The 13,156-nt window shown below is 53.5% G+C and overlaps 1 protein-coding gene across 1 annotated transcript in view; it reads right to left on the bottom strand.

The window, feature by feature from the left end:
* The window catches only part of ACTL8 (actin like 8), an 86,142-nt gene extending 74,172 nt beyond the window's left edge, over positions 1–11,970 (bottom strand). The window contains exon 1 of the mRNA XM_073232917.1: positions 11,814–11,970. The gene's annotated coding sequence lies outside the window, so the exon portion shown is untranslated. The remainder of the gene's footprint in view (positions 1–11,813) is intronic.
* Between the last annotated feature and the right edge of the window lie 1,186 nt (positions 11,971–13,156).

Below are 13,156 nucleotides of genomic sequence, written 5' to 3'. Positions count from 1 at the left end.
CTTGAAATAATCCAAAGATCTGGCAATAGCAGTCCACACAGCAACTGGTTAGCCCCAAGCAGGAGCCGCCCCATGTCAGGGCACCTGCCTGCCAGGCCCCTACTTTCCCAGCACCCTCTTCTCTCCTACATGGCCCATTTCACACCTTTAGGCATTTTAGGGACCCTGTAGGCATTTGAATTTGTGACAGTCAATCCCCATTTTACTGGGAGAAAAACTGAAACATATCAAGGAGAAACATCTTGCCTAAAATGCAACATCGAATTCATGACAAAACTGGTCTCCCAGTGTCCAGGGCAGGACTCCGCTCAGACTGTCTGGAAGGACAGTCTACAGGCTGGGTTAAATCTGTCAGCTACAAACGTGTCTAAGGGGAAAATTAGATTTTTCTGCTGACTCCAATTTTGCCAGCTTTGCCCCAGCTCTGTGCAGGGGGAGGGCAGGGAGGAGAGAAAGATGTACAGGGACAAGGAGAAAGTCTCCTCGGCACCTCTCCCAGCCCCCTGCGTTCCACCACCCCTGCCTGCCCATAGCCTTGCTCAGAGCCACCTAGGAGTACAAAAGAAGAAAAGGCTAGAAGAAAAAGCACCGGGGCAATAGCCCAGGATAGGTCAGCCCCCCAACTTCACAGCAAGTAGACAAGTAGAGTATGTTGGCCAGTCTGGGTTTGAAAACCCCCTCTGCTCCCTGCTCGCTGTGTGACCTTGGCCAAGTCACTTCACCTCTCTGAGCCCTTGTGGAGGGGTAATAGCAGCATACTTAGGGTGGATTGCTGTGAAGGTTAAATAAGGCCAGGAGAAAATGCTTCACAGAGCATCGGTACACGTAGTTGCTCCGCCCAAGCAGCGTGTTCTTTCTATTCCTCCTCACACTCTGCTTCCACCCCAGCCAGTCCCCCGCCCAGGTCCAAACTCCTCTGGCTGGTGTTCAGTTGCATCGTCAGCCCGCAGCGCCAGCCACGCTCCACGCTCCCTACCAGTGAGTCAGCAGCCACGAAACAGAGCAGACCCATTCCAGCCTCTGTGACTGTGCCCCACCATGGGCCACTCACAGAGCTGTCCCTGCTCCTCCCCCTCCAATTCAAGACCAGCCAGACCCAGAGTTCCCCCAACCTGCCCCAGACCCAGGCACCTCTGTCCACTCTCAACTCAGCTCCTTCATTCACTCACAGGAATTTGGTCCTATTCTGGAATATTCCATATGGTGATATCATCTGCCCTTAGCATCTTGGAGGCCCAGAACACAACTCACACATCTTTGAGACCTTTTCAAAGGACTTAGGTGCTTGCAGGAGCCAAAGCACCCTTCCTCTCTTCTTTTGATATTAGCACCCCCAAATGCCTTTCCAGCCCTGAGCCTGCCCCCAAAGTGCAGGCTTGGCCAGGCTTTTGATCATGAGGCCCTGAACACTGCCAAGCCAGGACGGGTCACATGGCCTCCTGTTAATTAGATCCCCTCTCTCCCAGGACATAGAATTCTGATCCTGCAAGATGCCTTACAGCTGGCCAGGGCCCCCCATCCTGGTGGGGTTCCAGAGGGCTTTGGGTTCCTGGCCTTTCCACGATGCTCCTTCAGCCAAACAAATTCCACAAGCTTCCTTCTGGCCAGTTCCTTTCCTGCTCAGGTTGGCCAGGGCCTATTTCTGCTGTTTGCCAAAAAAGGAGCCCTGACTGATTCTCTAGACCCCACATCACAGACACGCTCACACCTGCCTCCCAGAACCGAAACCACAGACCCCCAGTCCAGTTGGAGGGACTCCTGGGCACCCTCCTGCATAACCAGAGAGGCTGAGACCCTCATGCTTCAAGAAAAAGCAGAGCTGCCAACCGCTTCACCACCGCAGCTGAATCCCTCCCGGGTGTCTACTGTGGATTCCTGGTGAGCAGAGAAACCAAGCGGGGGTGGTGCCTCTTGTTTGAAAAAAATAAATAAATAAAATAACAATGAGATGTAATTGAGCAGATTACATACAAAGCAGGTGTTTCTGCAGACACCAAAAATAAAAAATGAGTGCCTAAGTAGGATAAACACGGCATACACAGATCTTCATCCAATATCCAAAGAGCAAAGGGCTTGCAATGCACCAAAAGACTAATGGACAAGACAGCCCAGGGGGCACAGAAGAGCAGTGCTGGGGGGCGGTGGGCCACGAGGCAGCCAAACTCACCCCAGCAGGAGAGCAGGGAAGGCCTCGGCCATGAGGGAAGCACGTGTAGAGGTCAGCCGGATAAGGAAAGCCCCAGGGGAGAGATTTCAGAGAAGAGGCGCCTCTGAATCACCCTGATCTAAGCAGCCAGCATCAGCTCTGGCCTGGACCACATCAACATCTGCCTGCTTGGCCCCTCTTCCTCTGCCTCACCCCCTATAGCCTGTCCTCCACAGAGGACGTCAGACCATCTCATTCTTCTGCTCAAACAGCCCCCCACCATCCAGTCTCCCTACTCTTACCTCTCTGAACTCCCCTCCTGCCCCTTCCTTGCAGGTCCTTAAGCATGGCTTACTTGGTCCTACCACAGGGCCTTTGCACACCTGCTCCTTCTGCCTGGGACCTCTTTCCCATGCTGTCCTCATGGCTTGCCTCTTGCTTCCCTCCAGTCCCTGGGTAGCCGGTCCCTGACCCACTCTAGCGAAAGCCTCCTGTCTCCAACACTACGTCCCCTTTCCACTCTCTCCACAGCTCTCCCAACCCAAAGCTGCACTATTTGTCTCCCTGTGGTTTGTCTCCCCCAACTGGAAGGGAAGTTCCTTGGGGGGCGGGACTTGGTCTGTTCTGTCAGGGCTGACACCCTAACAGCTTGAACAGTGCTTGGTACATAACAGGTACCCATAAACAAGGTTGAGGGAGCAAGTAAATGAATGAATTAATGACCGCCGCAAAGAGACACACGCAGCCTGTCCAGGAATGCCGACTTAACAATTCGCACGGCAGGTTGGTGAGAAGCCTGGCCCTGGAGAATGCCTGGGTCGCAGTCCTGCTTTCTCACCTCCCCGCTCCCTGCCCTCGGGTCAGCACACCCTCGCGGGGCTTCAGCTCCCTCGCGTGCAAACCTGGGGTGCTAAGGGTCCCCCTAGGCTGCCTGCTGGGAGGAATAAACGCGTGGCCGATGCAATTTGGTGAGGACAGTGTCTGAGCTGTCACTGCCCCCAGTCTTGATTTTTGCTTTATTCTTGCTCTTCCGTAACAAACTTCAGCTGAGTGGTAGAATCATCGGGAGGCCCTCCTTAACGGGACATTTGAGCAAAATTGAAGGGACCATGAATTGAGGGAACCATGTTCTATGTGAGGGCAGGGGACACAGGTTCGAACCAGGCCCTGCTGCTCCCACGCTGCACAATCTCGGGGAACACATAGCTTTGCGCGATCGAGTCAGGGCCTGGCGCCACTCCCAGCTCACAGGGCTGCCACAGGGCTGAACGCATGCACCTTCAGGGAGACAGCAAACCCACGCACCCCACCCATTACTCATTATTAGATTTGCAGAGCAGCTACAAAGTCAAAAAGCTAGAGTTCAAAGGTGACGCCTCCAATGCATGCCACTGAGCAGCAGCTCCCTTTGGAGATGTCAGCAGCGCTTTCAAAACCTCAATTACAAGGGCAGGAAGTGTTACCACTTCTTACATTTCGGTCACAATATCATCCAAGAGCTGAGGGTTACGCAGGGGAAATTATAGTAATTACTCTGTGGGAGGGCTGGCTGCGTGAACTTTGGCTGATTTAAAACCTGGGGTGAGCTTTCACTGCGCGGGGGCCAGGGGAGCAATGAGGGGAACCTCCGCCTCACATCAGAGACCTGGGAAATGATGCCGATGTCACTGGATGAACCCCATTGCTGCCGTCAGCCAAGCAGGCAGGAAAGCCTAGTGCCTGAGAACACAGGCATCAAGTCGGATCAGCCAGCCTTGCCCCCCCCTGTGTTGACCACAAGCCAGATGCTGTCCTTGGAGACCTCACATTGCTGGGGAAGAGAGACGTGCACACACGCTGCGCAGGAAGTCTGTGTACTTGGCCCAGGGCTCAGGGCGGACACCTCTGAAGAGGCAAAACCGGAGCTGAGCCCTAAACGATGGTGAGGAGCCAGCATGGAGAGGAGCCTGGCCACATTACCTCACCTCCCGGGCTTCGGCTTCTTCCCCTGTCCCATGGGTGTGATTGCTGTGCCTCCTCCACAGGGTCACTGTGCGCATCTGAGGACTTACTAGTAAACATAGCGCTCAGCCCGGGGCCTGGCCCGAAGCTCCCACACAGAGGATGGGCTCTCTTACCAAGATAACTTACACAAAAGCATAAGACCCTCCTCTGTGCCAGGCCCCATCCTGGTCACTGGAGTCGGCTGTGGACTAAAGCGGATAGAATTCCGGCACCCAGGAACCAGGGCAGGAGGAAGGCTCCCCCACCAGTCCCCCAAGAGATCCCCAGGCTCACTGTCCTTGCCTGCTGCTCTTCATGGGAGGAAGCATCCAGCCGCACCCCCCCCCACGAGCCAGCCCCATCTCTCCACTGACTGGATGTCACCACCTGCCCCCTGGCCCCCCACCTGCTGCACAGTTGCCCACTGATTGGGGTATGTCCCCAGGTCCTGAATCAAAACATAGATGCCTGGGCCCTGCCCCGTGACTGACTCAGGGCCAAGAAAGGCCAGGACTTCGTGCTGATGCTTGGGAGCCACGGGCAAACTTACCTGCCCGTCACTCAACCACGAGCTGGTTGATGGCAGAAAGCACCTCCCTCTGCCTCATGTTCCCAGCACCTGGCACACAGTAGGTGCTCAGGGGAATGTATGTGCTCAGCAGTGGGAGGGGAGAAATATCAACTAGATCAAATGCCGTCTTGCCCCCAACCCAAGGTCACTAATGGTCTATTGTGCTGCCACCAAGCAAGACACAAGGGGTGACCTGCTCTGTACCTGGTCACCTGGGCTAAGTGGGGAGGAAGATTGGGACCAGCCACCTGGGCACAGAAAGGCTGCTCGGAGCCTCAGGTCTTCGTCCCGAGAATGGGAGTGCTGACTCCATCTCCTCCAAGAGAATCAAGGCTTGGATTTTGAACCGCAGAAGCGAAGGCCCCACAGTCCAGCTCCTCACACCTGAGAAGGGTCCTCTCTGTCCCACCTGAACAACGACTTTTGGCCCTGGCTTAAATGCTCCCAGCGATGGGATGCTCACCACCTCACTAGAAAACCCATCATACTGTGAGGCAGACTGGTCTATTACTAGAAAGTTCTCGATTTGGAAGCCAGTCCTGGCCTTTGACCCCACGGAGTAAGACTGCTCCTGTGTCATGTGACTGAAAGGAAGTTACCAGAAACCCGCAGGTCTGGGAAAATGGTGCTGTGGGACAGGCTCCATGGGCATCAGCCTGGCTCCAAACCCATGGTCACCACTCACAGGAGGCGCGACCTTGGGCAAGGGGTCCCTTCAGGTGATGGCTTCCTCGTCCATAAAATGGGGAAAATAACAGCACACCCATTATTAGGTAATGTTATTGTGAGGACTGAATAAAAGGCAGCATGCCAGGTGCCTAGTACAGCGCCTGGCACTTTATATGCTCGAGGAATTTCACTACATCAGTCAGAGACAATGCAAGTGGAGGGACAGGGAGTAGGCAAGTCACAAGGCCTTGAAATCTGGGGCTCAGAGGGTGGATGTGTCCTCAGAACAGCCCAGGAGGGCCTCCCTCAACTTCTCTCACAGAGAGGACACGGCCAAGCAAGTCACAGATAAATGGCCACATCCTAGAACAGACCAGCGCTCAGCAGCCCTGGTGCCTGCGACCCACACCTCCAAAGCCACAGAGGAAGTCCCCCAGGCGGACGGACATTCGGTGTCCACCAGCCCCCACTGCCTGGACACTGGGTCCCTGGACACTGGGGCCACAGCCTTCTCCACAGGAGGCTAAGTGGGGAGCCAGAAGGGGAGAAGAAGCCACCAGGCCTATTAACACATCCGTTTCTGCATGAACTCCCCCAGGGAGCCAGGCGGGCAGAGTTAGAGGAATAAGAGCTTTAAGACTCACAGGATTTTTCAAAAGAAATATTCAGCTATTAAAACTCAGACTCTTAAGCCACACAGGGGCTGCATACCAAGTGGGGCTGGTGGTTGTCTGCAGCGTGTGGGTGAGACCGGGGGGAGGAGGCTGGACCACTGTGGTCACAGCACTGTCCCCACCAAGGGTGCCCAGGCTGGAGCCTGCCTCCGGGAATCTTGACACGTTCCCTTCCACACCTATCAGAGCAGCAGGAAGGAGCCGCATGGCAAGAGGAAGGAGGCTCCCAGTCTGACTTCTGACTTCAAGCTGACTTCATAGCATCCCCTGGCCTGGCCCCAGATTCTCATTCTCCCTGCCTTTACTGAGCATTAACTATGTGCCAGGCACAGAGCTAGAGGATTTCTCATCTTTGGCACTACTGACATCTGAGCCCAGATAATGCTCTGTTGGGAGGTGTCCTGTGTACCAGAGGGTGTTTAGCAGCATCCTTGGCCTCTACCCACTAGATGCCAGCAGCACCTTCCCCTGGTTAGGACAACCAGAAGTCCCCTGGGGGACAAAATTGCCCCCAATTAAAAATTATTGGCCTAAAAGGATGAAAGCAATTAAAGAATAAGCCTGACTTTGCTGCTTTCCTGCCTCAAACCTTCCTGGAGCCCATGACTCTTGCCATGGGGTCCAAGCTCCGTGGCCCGACATTCAAGGCCTGGCAGGACTGGCCACTCTACCTTGCCCCATACTTGACCCCCCAGCAGCAAAGTACAGGTCATCCCCGCCTCAGGGGTCCTCGTGCCTCCTGGTTTGTCCTTCTTTCAACCCCCTTATCTGCCTGGTGTCTGCCTGTTGGTGTTGAAATATTCCAGTCAGGTGTAACCTCCTCCAGGAAGCCTTCCCTGCTACTCCTCACTCCCTGGGGAATGTGCACACCCCTGTGCTCCCACGGCCCCACGTGAAACTCCATCATAGCACACACTGAGGCACTCTGGGGGCAGGACCAGGCTATGGTCACCTGCTTACCCAGGACAGCCCTCACCCCAGAGAATTTATACCAGAAAGGATATTCTCAGCCTCATACTGAAAGGGGTTGGATTCTTTCCTTTGGTCAAGAAGGGAAATCCATTGGAGCTGAAGGAGAGGCTGTTAAACTACAAAGCCTATGGGAACAGGGCACCCATCCTCTGGGAAAAATGGAGGGATCTTCAGGAAGGAAAGCCACAGGATCATACCCAGAGCCAGACCCACAGCTGCCCACGATGGGGAGGAACCAGCCAAAGGCTTGTGCATGTATCGAGGGGGCAGCACTTCCATGAGCTCGGGCGCTGGCTTCCTGGGCCTGAAGCTGGCTTCCTGGGCCTTGCTCAGCTCCACCACCCACACAGCTGTGTTTCCATCCTTTGCTATTTGGCTCTTGGGCGCATGTGCAAAAATCATGATGATCCTGACGGAAAGCCTTGGAGGAATCGTCTCATTTAAGTCTGGTGACAACCCTGTGAGGTTACCATCCCCACTTAGCAAATGGGAAACTGAGGCTCAGACTGACCAGGTCATCCGCCGGTAGGGTGCTGAACTCCATCTCAGACCATTTCCTGAGGGCTGACACCCACCTCTCCACACACTGCACCTCATCAGCTCTGAGGCTCCCAAACTCCCATTCTTTTGTAGACAGTGAAATTGGGGGGGAAAACTGGGAAACATTTTGCTCTGAACCTTCCCACAGCTTGGATACAAACCCAGAAGTCCTGGGAACCCCCTCATGGAGAAGGCCTCGAGTAATGAGGAACTGAGAAGAGAAAAGCATTTCAGCCCCTCGTAAAAACCCCTCCAAGCAGAAGAGGGATTTGCAGTGTCCTCCAAGCCATCCTTTCCAGAGCGGGACATCACGGGGCTGTCGTCCCAGGTTGGAGGCAAGGGGCCCTGGGAGCAGCAGAGAGTACAGCCGGGGTCACTCATATGTGGCTCAGCAGTGGGGAAGGCAGAGCAGGATGGAGCGCCAGGGGGGCTCAGAGCTCCGACTCCTGACCTGGGGGGTCCCAATGCCTGGGGCAGGGAGAGGCCAGGTGCCAGGATCCAATCCTCCCTGGGTCTGAGATGGAGAGCCATCGGGGGGAGGGAGAGGCATGCAAATGTGACAGTGAGGGAACCAGGAATGTCATCTCCTCGGAGGAGAAGCTTTCTGAAGATCACAGCCCCCAACCCCCTCCCGGCCTCCAAATATCATCTATAACATCATCACAACACTGGCCGCTCCAGATTTACCCCACTATCCAAAAGTTCGCTTTCTGCCACCTCGCCTTTACCAAAGACTGACATCAGTACCTGTCTTCGCTCACCAGAAGGCCCTGGAGGATTTTGCTTCTGTGAAATGGTAAGTGTTTCTTTGTTTGATGTCATTTCGACTCATGAAAGTTTTCATAGGAAGGCTCTACTTTCGGATAGTATGGGGGACCCGGATCTGAAACCTCTTTCTGCCTGGATTTACTTGTTCTTCACCTGTCTCCCCATCCAGCCAGAGGGGCTTTGAGGGATGGCTTCCAGCCCTCCTTGCATGCCCTGCCGCTGGCCCAGCATCTGGCACAGGCAGGCATGCTAAATAAATAAGTGCTGCAGTCAAGAAATGAAAGGAAGTCCAAGTTTTGGGGCATGGAACCAACCGGGCCCTAGCTGCACCCCAGCCCTAACCCCTAAGCCTGTTTCATCATTTGTGAAACAGGAGCTATGACCAACTGCTCTGTCGCCCTCTTGACATGAAAATGGACAGGAAGAAGGGGGTTGGGATGAGGGGAATGGAGGAGGGCGGTGTGAGCAAGGGTGCACACGTGTGCCATGGGCTGAGCCCAGGACCACCATGGGAGCTGCCCTGGCAAAGTCCCTGCCGCCCCCATTTTAGACACCACGAAGCCCAGCCAGGAGTGAAGCCATCAGCACAACAGAAGCTCTTTCAAAGACAGAAACCCCACTGTTCCCCAGAGCCCACAGGCCCAAGACCTTTCCCTGGTGCCCACCCCCACTGCAAGGGAGAATTCCAGAGACTCAGCCCACTCCAGTCCCCTAGCCTCCCATCCCTAGAGGTCACAGTCCCAGGAGTTCTCTCGCACTCTCCTTTCACTGTTGCCAGGACTCTACAGGCCAGCCTTATCCCCACTCACAGGGAGGAAACTGAGGCCCACAAGGTCAGGGGACGTGCCCAGGTCATGCAGCCAGCAGCAGAGCTGGAAGCCCTGTGTAGCCATATTCTCCCCTCCACAGCCGCCATCAGCCCGAAGGACCGAGTCCTCAGGGAGGCCCTCAGGCTGGAGGCGCTCAGGGAAAAGACCTCACCTTACAGGAACAACCAGGCGAGAGGGCTCAGCCTTCATGCAACTGCTGCAAACCCACCCTGGCTCAGCCAGCCCTGCCCTCCTGCCCTTGGTCCCAGGCCCTGGCTCCAAGTCAGGAGCCAAGACCCAGTGCACACCACTGTGTGCAGACAGTGCACACCACTGCTCAACAGCCACACTCAACTTCCTGGCAGAGAGAAAGGGACCCAGGGCGAGAGGCAGGGAGGGACAGAGTGGCTGTGTAAAGACCCCTGGCCTACCAGTCAGGTGACTGCCTTCTGCCCCTCAGGCCCCCAAAGCCCAGAATTTGAGGGTTTGACCCTGGGAACCATTCCCTCTACCCTCAGTCCTGGGGACTCAGTTACATTTGAGTCCCTTCCAGCAAGACCACCGACCTCACCGGCCCTCCCCAGCCACCAGAAGCCCAAGGTTGCTCCAAAGAGCATCTGGCTCTTAGCACCTCTAGTCGGGCGAAGGTAGGGGACTGGACCTCTAATTCTCTGTCTCCCCAAGAAAGGAGACGCACCCTCCCAGGATCCAGACGAGTTCAGAGGAGCCTGCTGACCCACCAAACCTCCCATCTGATACAGGGAGAGTCCCACAGTGTCACCTGCAGCCCCAGACACGGAGGGATTAAAATGCGTCAGGCCCTAGAGCAAAGCCAACTCTAATAACACAGCAGGGTTGTGCCCACACTCCCACAAATCTTCCCTCTTGGTGTTCCTTCAGGATGGATGTTTGGTAATCAATTGCCCCATTTTAAAGATGAAGCCATAGAGGCCCAGCAAGATTATATGGACTGGTCATATGGCATCTGTGACAGCAAGAACCTGGCCCAGAGAGATGGCTGCCTCCACCCCGAAGCCTGGCCCAGTCCCCAGGGTAGGAAGGGAGGGAAGCAGGGAAAGCGGAAACATGCATTAAGCACCTGCAGTGTGCCAGGCACACTTGCATCCAGGACCTCTCTAAATGCGTGAGGTTGGAATGATCCCCAAGCGGAATACTGCAGCCCCTCTTCTTCCTCCCTGTGCCGTGAAGGCCCCACCCCCATAAGTCCACCCCCTTCAACCCAAACAGCGATGGGGACCTGGCTCTTTTCTGTGAGGATATCTACAACCTTATTTAAAAGTCACTACTGCACATAATTAGAAGCACTTACCCCCTCGGATCCATCCTTCTCCTCCAATCGGTTTTATAGCCAGTAATAACTCTTGAAAATTCCTCAACAGATGGAAATTTTATTTGACTAATCATAGCCATTTGACTTGCTGGGGTGCGGAGCCTTGGGGCTCAGACAGGCAGGGTGCCAACTGAGGTGATTATCGGGGGGTTGGGCAAAAAGCCCAGAACCAAGGCCACCTTGAGGGTCCACTCCTTAGAGGGAAGCCATGAAAAGACATCAGAATATGCCAGGCACTGGGCAGCAATGGGCAGCTGTGCCCTACCTTTTCTGGGTCCAAAGGTGCCTCTAGGCAGGGTGCTGAGACCCTCTACCAAGCACTTCAGGCTCTTGGTCTCTGGACACATGATGGGGAAGCTGGGACATCCTGGCTTTAACACCTAATACCAACAGCATGTCACAACCACCCACAGCACACCTACTCCATGCCAGCCTGTGCCAAGGACCCATGTGCTATCCCATTCACTCCTGCCAACAATCCTATGGATGCACACAAACATCCCCATTTCACAGATCCACAAATAGAGGAGCAAACTCACATTCCCAGAGTCACTAGGCTGAGCTGCCACCTTCATCTGGGGAGATGAAAGTTGGTGTCCCTCCCTCCCACTCACACAAGGCCAAGTGATCTTTCTAAGGTTCACATCAAATCCCATCACTGCTATAAAAAGAAAAAAAAAAACAGACCCTCAAATCTCCCAATAAGTCCTCTAGACAAATATTTAAAGCCCCTTAGCCTGGCCTCCACAAAGGAACCCCATGTGAATTATCTAAGAAATAGGAAACTATATTACACAAAAAGCCTTGTCCACTTGACAATATGCATAGCAGATTATTCATAACAGCCCCAAACTGAAATAACAGCATGAAAATGGATAAACAAACTGTGGTCTGTACATTCCATGTGAATCACTTTATAACCAATCAGGAGGGAGAAACCACACGGTAATTTGAACAAGGAAAGTTCCAAATAAAGAATTATTAACTGTAATAGCAGATTGAATTAACAAGGGGCTGCCTAGGAAGAATAGTATCAATAAAGAATCTGCCCAAGACTGACATACAGTCCCTGAGGAACAGCCCCCTACCCCCAACCTGGGCTGAATCAAGCCGGCAAGGGAGCATCTCCCACCCCAGGACTGAGATACGGCCCCCAAGGAAGAGCCCCTGAGGCTGAGGTAGGACCCCAAGGAAGTATAAACACACACACCACCCAGGGCCGACATCCAGATCCTGCCTGACAGGGTTTGCCTGCAGCTCAATGCGCGGCAAAAGCGGGTCTGGGGCCACACCAGTGGAACTGGCTAGCAATCCAACCTGTAGAACTTACCAGAAATCTGCCCCGCGGGATGCCACAAAAGCTGCTCTCACAAAGTCACTCGACGACAAAATGCCCTTAAAAGGGTTGCTGGGGGAGCTGCTGGCCGCTGGGTGCTCCTGACCACGGGCACTGCAGGACCCAGGACTGGAGACGCCGCTCGTGCGGCAGGAGCCTGTGAGCACATGGAAATCAGGAAGCGGAGCCCGGTTCCGGCGGCAAGGTCTCCGCAACGCCCCCTACTGGAGAAAGGGCCAGCCTGCCCGCCAGCTAGGGAAAAAATTTACAGGACCCAGATCCATTTTCACTCAACAGACAAGAAGGATGAACTTGGGGCTAAGAGGCAATCATGCATAACCAGCAAACTCCATTCATTCAGTTGCTCAGCTCCCAGTGCACCCCACAGCTGAACTCCTGTACAACAACACAACACTGCATTTCTACCTAAGAATGCACAACTCTCATTCTTACAAGAGAAGTTCCATAAAATAAATTATAACATTCCCACAAGTCATCACTGACTGTATTATTCCTCAAATTCAGTCAAGGTTCCACAGAATATTCTGTCACCTAAAAACTAAATTGTAATGTTAAGCCCCAAAAACTGGCAAGTAAAATAAAAATAAAAGGAGAGAGAAGGAAATAGTTGCTGAGTAAATTTATTCTAATTATTCTTTCAGGAACTGGGGAAATAACTTCAGGCTGTGTCTGTGGACCAACTGTGAGTCAGACTGGAGCTAAGATTCTTTCTGTCACCTGACATCATGAGCCTCCACTTTGACTTATGGACCAGAATGACATTGTAGTTCTGTAGGAATTGGTGTCTATGCAGAACCAGAGCCTATAATCCCAAAGGCATCTGGATCTTTCCTTTTCCCAGTACACAGTCACTCTGGTAAAAGGCCACAGGTCCCTTTGGATGAAGTATTTGCAGCAACCATGCAGCTACTTTCTCAAGGGGACATGGCCTCCTAAGGGCTTCAGGGTCTGTGAATTGACTTGCATCTGGAAACAGGAGGGGAGGCCAAGCCTCTCTACTGTGGTAATACAGGTCAGATTTGGGCTACCAGGCCCAGAACTTTTTTGTTTGTTTCTTTGTTTTTTTGTTTTTTGTTTTGTTTTGTTTTGTTTTATTTTGGTATCATTAATCTACAATTACATGAGCAACATTATGTTTACTAGACTCCCCCTATCAAGTACCCCCCCACATACCCAATAAAGTCACTGTCCATCAGCGTAGTAAGATGCTACAGAATCACTACTTGTCTTCTCTGTGCTATACTGCCTTCCCCATGCCCCCCCATCCCCTGTACATTATGTGTGCTAATAGTAATGCCCCTTTTTTCCCCCTTTTT

The sequence above is a fragment of the Manis javanica genome, chromosome 4 (genome assembly GCF_040802235.1).
Source record: "Manis javanica isolate MJ-LG chromosome 4, MJ_LKY, whole genome shotgun sequence".
Taxonomy (NCBI): Eukaryota; Metazoa; Chordata; class Mammalia; order Pholidota; family Manidae; genus Manis; species Manis javanica.
Note: the sequence above shows the minus strand (reverse complement) of the source record. Positions and strands in the feature narration are given on the sequence as shown.